The sequence below is a fragment of the Nothoprocta perdicaria genome, unplaced genomic scaffold, assembly GCF_003342845.1.
Source record: "Nothoprocta perdicaria isolate Ctin4 unplaced genomic scaffold, notPer1 scaffold_20, whole genome shotgun sequence".
Classification (NCBI taxonomy): Eukaryota; Metazoa; Chordata; class Aves; order Tinamiformes; family Tinamidae; genus Nothoprocta; species Nothoprocta perdicaria.
The window spans coordinates 3390839-3398655 of record NW_020455205.1 but is presented as its reverse complement, the minus strand read 5'-3'; positions in this window follow the sequence as shown (position 1 = coordinate 3398655).

Below are 7817 nucleotides of genomic sequence, written 5' to 3'. Positions count from 1 at the left end.
TTATAATTTCTAAGAGCAAACACAGATGAAAAATGTTTTCACTCTATTTGATCCAAGAAAGTAGCTGGAAACTTAGCATCTTTTGATAGCTTTATTAAGGAAAGAAATTGGTGATAGGCAGTTCTGTGAAATAATCTTGTTTGTGATGAAGTCCTGTTGTGCTTGCATGTGAGAGGCAGCAGCCAGCCAGAAAGAGTTCCCTGGCCTGCAGCATGAGACCCCACGGACCAGCGTTGCCAGGGGAGTCTCGAGGCTTTTCCCCAGGTTGCATTAGTCGGTTTCTTGCATAAGCTGAATCTGGCTTTCTTATTATTCCTTACAGTCTCTCCTTTTTTCTTTCTTTCTTTTTTTTTTTTTTTTCCTAACCCATCTCCCTTATTTTCAAACAGGATCTGGCAAAACTCTTCTTTTAGAACAGCTTCATCTCCCTCTTTTTTTCCTCCTGGGCAATGCTGAGTCTTACAGATGTCCTAAGTGGAGAGTGGGCATTGCAGCTATGTAGGTTACTAGACATCTACTTTTTTTCTGATCTTATCTTACTTTTCTGTTTTTAAGTGCAGCCTGAACTTGATGGTTTCTATCCAACATACACCTTCAACTGCAGGGAACCTGCAGAGCTGTAGGTAACTAGGTTTCCTCAAAATTTATTCCTTGTCTCTTTCATATATTTTAATTCCTTTAATTTAGTCAATTTAATTTAATAAGAAGCCTTCCAGTCTTCTTGCATCGTGGCCAAACCATAGTAAAACAAAATGATAACAACTATATGTTTACATATGCCAGTGTATACATTGCAATATTTTAAATAAAATCTCTATCTTGTGGTTAGATAAAAATAGTTCAGACAGTATAATAATTTCAAAGCACGCAGAGCTAAATATAGATCCAGCATTGTGCCAATAAATATCCAAAGTTTGCAGAAGTCATCAGACAGAGGCCAGCATCTAGTGTCACTGGAGAGGGCCCACAGAAGCCTGCAACCAAGAAGGGAGAATTTATGGCCCCGGTCCAGCGGACCTAGCCTGAGGTGGAGGGCAAGATAAGGAGCCCAGTTTCAGCGTCCAGGCTGGCCAAGCTCCACAGGGATGTCCAGGCCTGGCGAAAGCCTTGGCTGCCCAGAGCCTTGGGCAGTGATTCCCCTGGTGGATTAAAAGCCCTTTGAAAACTGGATCAAATCCTCGAGGTGGTAACACCAAAATCTTGAGTACTTGAACCTGGGCTTACAACACTGTATCCTCTCTGGAGGCAGTGGGAGGGAAACAGTGCGTGGTATTGGAGTGGATGTGGCTGCAATGTAGCAGCAAGCTCGGCACAGCTGAGCTGCAGGCCCCCACCCTGCGGTTCTTCCCCTTTTTTCAGAGGTGCTCTGAGCACTGGTTTCTGGTTTGCTGGCATCTATGGCAGTGCTAGTAGAAAACCCCATTCTTGGTCAAAATATATATTTTAAACTATTCAGTGAAAGAAAAGGCTGCAGTTTGAGGCAGGGAGCAAACGTGACAAAAATAGATCAAATGCTCTCCTGGGAAAGGGATTTCCTAGGTTCTGGTCCCTGCTTGAAGAAATGGTTTGGTAGCTTGCATACTTCAGGCTGAGCTATTATGAAATAAATAAAAACGCTAACAAAGACAGGAACCTATGATTCCTTTTCCACATCAAGGCCTGCCTGCAGGGCTGCAGAGTTGTGTTCCCTTTCTGTTGTCTAACAGATCCTGACTTCTTTTCTTTCCCACCCATGCTAGCACCCAAACATTACCAGCAAAGAGCCAGTTTCTGCCCTCCTGTCTGATAGATCTATGTTTAGGTTAGTTTTTCCTAGGCCTGAGGTGATGTGGATGTTTTCATAAATATTGTCAGGTTGCACTATGGGCAATGACGTAATAACTTGGCTAATTAAGCCACTTAACGTGGCTTATCAGTACTAAAGCTATTCATTTTACATCATTTTAATCTTTAAAATGTTACAAAAGCCATTTAAAACGAGTGGCTTACTGTAAATGAGTGGACAAAGACCACAGTCAATAAGTAAAGTGCTCATTCACCAAAGTGCTTTAGCGAGGTTATATTTTGTTAAAGATCTTGAAGCTGGACATAGTGTTGAATTGAAGCCCATCAGCCATTCCCATCACTTATTTAGATTTGCTAAATGGTCTGAAAAGAGATCCAGATATCAACAAAAAGGGCTGGGCGGAAGGTCTGTCCAGTTAGTCATGAGTACTGCTGCTGTCCTGTTTTGGACACCACCGAAGATGGATTATAGGACACGTGCAGGTTGCCTTTGTTCTAGGCTGCTTTTAATGTGTGTCAACACAGTCTATGACACGGGACTTGCTGGCCCGTGGCAAAGTGGAAATGCAGCTCAGTCTTTCCTACAAAATTAGTTACCTCTTGCCAGGGACACAAAAGGGAACAAACAGGACAAAACAAGTACTAGTCTGCAGCATGTAACTTTTCAAATAATATTTACTAAACATTGTCTGTGTTTCAAATGAGTAAATACACTGGAAGATGATCCAAACGCTTGTGAAGCTTCAAAGGTAATTTTTATATATTAACCATGCATCTTATCTCTATAGTTTACTTTAAATTTCTTTCAAATATTAGGCAGACACTGGCTATAGTAGCTAGTTGAATTGTTTATGGTATCAAAATCAGACTAAATGTTCAGAAAATTTTCAGCAAGAGATTCCAGTTAATGAAAGCACCATTTGTGATGTGCTAAACATGTATACACATAGGTATTGCCCCATTTATCAGACATGAGAGCTAATTACCTCATCCACAGCTATATTTCTTCCATCCTCTGCATTTCAATTCCCAATATTAACACATAGGTGGTCAAGCTGACCATCGAATAGCCTACATGAGCATGAATGCATTAAATAATTTAATGTTAGAAGAGTTTATTAAACTGCCACATTCTAATCAGCATGCGTACCTGCCTTCATTAATCTTGCACTGGTCCATGGTGTGTCTCTACAGCCAACACAGAGTGTGCTAATGTTAATAGGAGCTCTTAACAAACAGGATCAGTTAATCAAGGAAAATTTACTATTAGCCACATGACCATGCATACTGAAATCTAATTACAATCAGATTTAACCTCTTCATTACTGTATTCATCTAAATATTTTCCTTATCACTAGTGCTATTAAAGTATTCTAGTTAAGACATGATTATACTCATTTGAACTGGAAATAGTTATATTAAGGTGGGAGAGACTGTTTGCTATGTTTTCAGAGTATTCCTGTTATATTTGCAGCCAGAGCCCAGAGGCCCTGTACTGCTTTTTTCCTAGCTAAAACCTAGCTATGGCAAATCATTGCTTAGAACAGAATGTTTCAAAATGAACTTTAATGTTCTGGAATAATTTGGATGCAATTTAACTTGGTAAATTATAAGTTATCGCTCTGTAGATAGGATGGTTATAATTTAGAATATACAGTTAATTTAGAAACCATTGTGATAAGCAGTGTTTCTCTTTTTGATACCAGTTGAACCCTGTTGCTTTACACCATGTGCCAACTTTCTTTGTTTCCTAAACTGTGGTGAGCAGTTAGGCCTCATCTCTGGCCACGGTCCTCTTGGTCTGTCTCTGGAGGAGATCTGTAGAGACTGGTTAGTCCCTGGTCTGATAGAGAAATGTGAATGGATTGAGAGCTTTATAGAGCGTTTCAGAGCTATTGATTTCTTTTTTATTTTATTTTTTAAATATCCTTTTTCTGCTTATGGAGAGTAGACAGAATCACACCAGTGTGGAAGAGCTCAAGACCGTTCCTTTAGTTAGGATTCTGTGTGATGTTTTGGGTTTTGAAGGGCAGTGGGTTTTGAACCACAGCTGAGGGCAAGGGGCTGAATATTTTTAAATTGCTCAGAGGTTTGTTTGCCTGGGACACCGGGAAGTGCGGTATTGTTGCACTCCTGCTTCCCAGTAATCACGTGTAGGGGGCAGAGGGGCGTCACGGGGGCATTTGCTGCCTTTTGGGTGGGAGCAGCCGCCAGCCCCAGGAGCGCTGCTGGTGCCACAGGGGCTCTGCCGTCGCTCTCTGCCTGCCCTCCCTGCCCTCGTCTGTCCTGCCTCTTCTGCCACCGCTCCAGCTGGAGCAGCTTTGCAGGAGATAAAATAAAGCCCTGCGGTGGTTTCTTTCTTTCTCTCTTGCTTTTTTTCTTTTTCTTTTTCTTTTTTTTTTTTTTTTTTTAAATCAGCCCAAGACAGAATAGCAGTCAGATATCACGAGGACAACTGTCAAATTGCAGTTGATCATCGTAGACCTTTTAGGGTGCCTAAGACCAGATGAGTTGTTGTCTCTGCCCCGTCACACCAGCCACTTCTAAACTATCCACTTCTGGAAGCGTGCGGTGGCTTTTGGAGTGAGAGCGTGGCCACCGTTCCAGCCAAGTATCAGTTTGCTGCTGTAAACAGGCTCTGCGGGCGTCATGCACAGGGCTTGTTGGACCCTGGGGAAATGGCACGTTTGTTGCTCACTATCAAACTTGGAGAAGCTCTGGATCAAGAAGAATCTGACTCCTGTGAATGGGATTCTGGGACGGGGAAGCGAGAGGCATTTCTTCCAACCTGGCTGTTATGTAGTTATGCTGTTTGTTTTTGCAGCATATCTAATACTCCAAATTATAAAATATTCAGGAACTGTATTTGTATCTGGTGCTCTGAACAAATCCAAGAATGTTGTCAGGGCTAAAGAGAGGAGTAAATATCACAACAAAAAAAGAAGCAGACTCTTCATTAGTAGAAAATGCTTCCGCTGCTCTACTTTGCTTTTTTTGTGCTTCTGGTGCTTTCGATTGCAATTGCTGTATAAACCTGACCACAAATGAGAACAGTGATAACTTGCTAAATGTACAAATCCCACATGATAGAGGAATTTAATGCAATAGTATATGACTCAAATATAATGTAGTTTGGAAATGTCATATGATAATCCTACATAAAACCCTATTCATCAAAAGGCTTCTGCTGTCAAGTCATGATGGTGCTTTGATTATTTTACACATTATTTACACTGGATAGAGTTAGAAGGCATATTCTGTGCATGATTCAAGATGAAAAGTAATCCCTTAAAAGGGAGGGTGTAGTCTTTGTACAGATGTTAATTTTGATTGTAGGAAAGGGGGGAGAAGTACTAATAAAATTGGTCAGGACATAACAGTATTTTGAAATTACTCTTAAAAAGCAAATGGATGTATAACGTGAAAGTATTTTTAAAAATTTAACATTACATTACATTAAAGTGGCTGCCTGAGTTCTCTGACGGGGAATTTGTAAGCTAAAGGAGAGATGACATTTTCTGTAATGCAATCAGGATGGCTAGAAAAAAAGTCTGAAAGGGGCCTAGACAGGAGAGAAGAAGGACAATTCATCAAGATTTGTGATGTCCTGTATCGTAGGGCCGTGCTGAGCTCGGAGCAGCTGTTCAGCACCAGGAATGTGTGTGTGAAACACACTGAAATGTGTGTTCAGTTGCTCCAACTGAACAAATGAGCAAAATGGGAAGAGAAGGGAGCAGAGTTCTGGTACTGGCTGTGCTGCCCTTGTGGAGAGGGGCAGGGAATAAGGGACAAGTGATGTCAGGAGGAGAAGTGTCCAAGTGCGTAGGTGGTCACTGAGGGAAGCGGGAGGTCTGTGTGTTACGGGCAAAACCCCGGCGTGGCGGCAGCTGCAGGTGACGCAGCTCCGTGTCCCGCTGCTTCTCGAGAAAAAGCAAACCAGGGAAATCTGCTTCTAGAAGTGCTTTTCTTCCCGCAGCTCTGTGTGGAGCAAATGATCTGTCTTGTCCTGCAGACCCTCTGCTGCTCTGTTCAGACTCTCTGCCCCCTGTGCACTCTGTAGGTCTCCCCTACAAGGGGAAAATGAATGTTGCTGAAATCATTTTCCTCTTGCTTCTCAAAGATCTCACCAGATTTTGTTTCCCTCTATTCTTAACGAGCAGAAGCTGACCCACAGGCTGATAAATATTGATGATGTTAAAATTATCATTTTTCAGTTTGAAGATTTAAAATGAATGCTCTTTATTTTAAAACTCAATTTGTAATCTATATATCAGAAGGCAGTGGTAAATTAAAATCATAAGCGCTTTTCCTTAATTATGTACTGCTGCATTACAAAGGTTTACTGCCATGTTTTACTACAGTAAAACTCTAAAAAATATTTACTAGTAAATATTAATACAATTTATTTTTTAAAGCATGTTTGCTGAATTTCTTACATCAAACAGCAGAGAAATATAATGGGGCATAAACAGCTTCAGAAAAGCAACTTTAGAGAGAATTTGCTGAAGGAGCTGGAAGGCTGGATTAAAACATTTTCCAGACCTGCTGAGAGCTTATCTTAAAACATGACCAAGATAATTGTTTTATTTTCTCCTACCGCAACATCTGGAAGAAGTTCCTGAAAAGATAAGAAGTGGATGCGCAAAGTGCAACTGCAGCATAGAGTTACACTCCCACGTAGCTTTTCCTTTAATGGGTTTCAACTACCACCTGGCCAAACAGAGATGAAAATTTAGTAAAACATGTTCAAGCTCGAAGAAGTGTTCGGTCTTTTACTATTCCCTACCACACTTCACATGATTTGTCTTCTGCTTCTCTTTCTCAAGGGCTAAATGTTTCAACGTATCACAGTTTCTCGTCAGCAGAGTAACCACAACAAAGCTCTTCTGGAAATGAAAACTGCATCCAGCCTCTTCTGCTTTTATCTGTAAATGAAACACACTCCTGTGAGCCGCTATCTCTTGTTGCAGTCTGTGATGTCTAAGGGAGTTAGGCACCCGTTTCCCTCATCCCAGCCAAAGAGAATTATTTCCTTGTTCTTTGTGATTATATGGCCTGGGAAGATAAAAGTGTTTTCAGCAGGATAGCTTCTTTGTAATAGAACTTCCCATTAATGAGTATATGCTGTTTTCTACACTGCCTGTTATTTGCGTGGTGAAGATGCAAGTGCTTTGCAGCTTGGAAATATAGACATACTTGTATTCAGAATAAATCATCATAGATTTCAGATTATCTGTAATCTGTGACATGCTAAAAAGGTGGTTTTCAGAAGAAAAACCAGTGACACTGTGACACAATTTCTCCAAATATGTCTGGAAGCAGAGGGAGGCTGCTTCACTGTGTGGTTCATGATCAGCTCCAGCACACAAGACTAATGTAAAGTTTGCAAAACACACTTGTTAAGCTTCAATAAAAAGAAAAAGGCAATAATTAGCTAACTATATTGAATGTGTGATACAGAAACAGACTCTCAAAGCTCATCCAGAGATTCCCCAAACCTAACTGCACATATTCCAGCAGCAGTAAATGTAAAAGATTGTAGAGGCTATGCCAGTTTCTACACTACTTTGCTAGAATCTCTTCATTCTCATAAAATCTAAAAATCAAAACTGAAATAATCTTTATTGAGTGATCTGCTTTCTTTGCGAGTGAGGATTCGTACTTCTGCACCTGTAAACAGAAAGCTATGCTAGCAGCAATGTAATGTCTTATGTCCAGTTGGGAATTACCACCATCACTGTCGTTGTTCTGATGTTTTTCTTGGAATAAATGTAATTTCTGCAACCTCTGCTTCTGTTCCCGAAACAGTGCAAAGAAGAAATGAATGAAGCAGCCTGGAAGTATACTTCAGCATTTCCCCTCTATTTGCCATTGAAAAGTCCAAATTTAATGATCCCAAGAAATACTTCAGGCTTACATTGACTTTTCTTGCAGAGTAACTTGTCAAGAAGTGCTCAATTTTTTAGAAGTCAGAATATTTTCAAAACATTTTTTTTGTGGAGGAAATAACCTCTTTTTAGAAAAATCCTTGT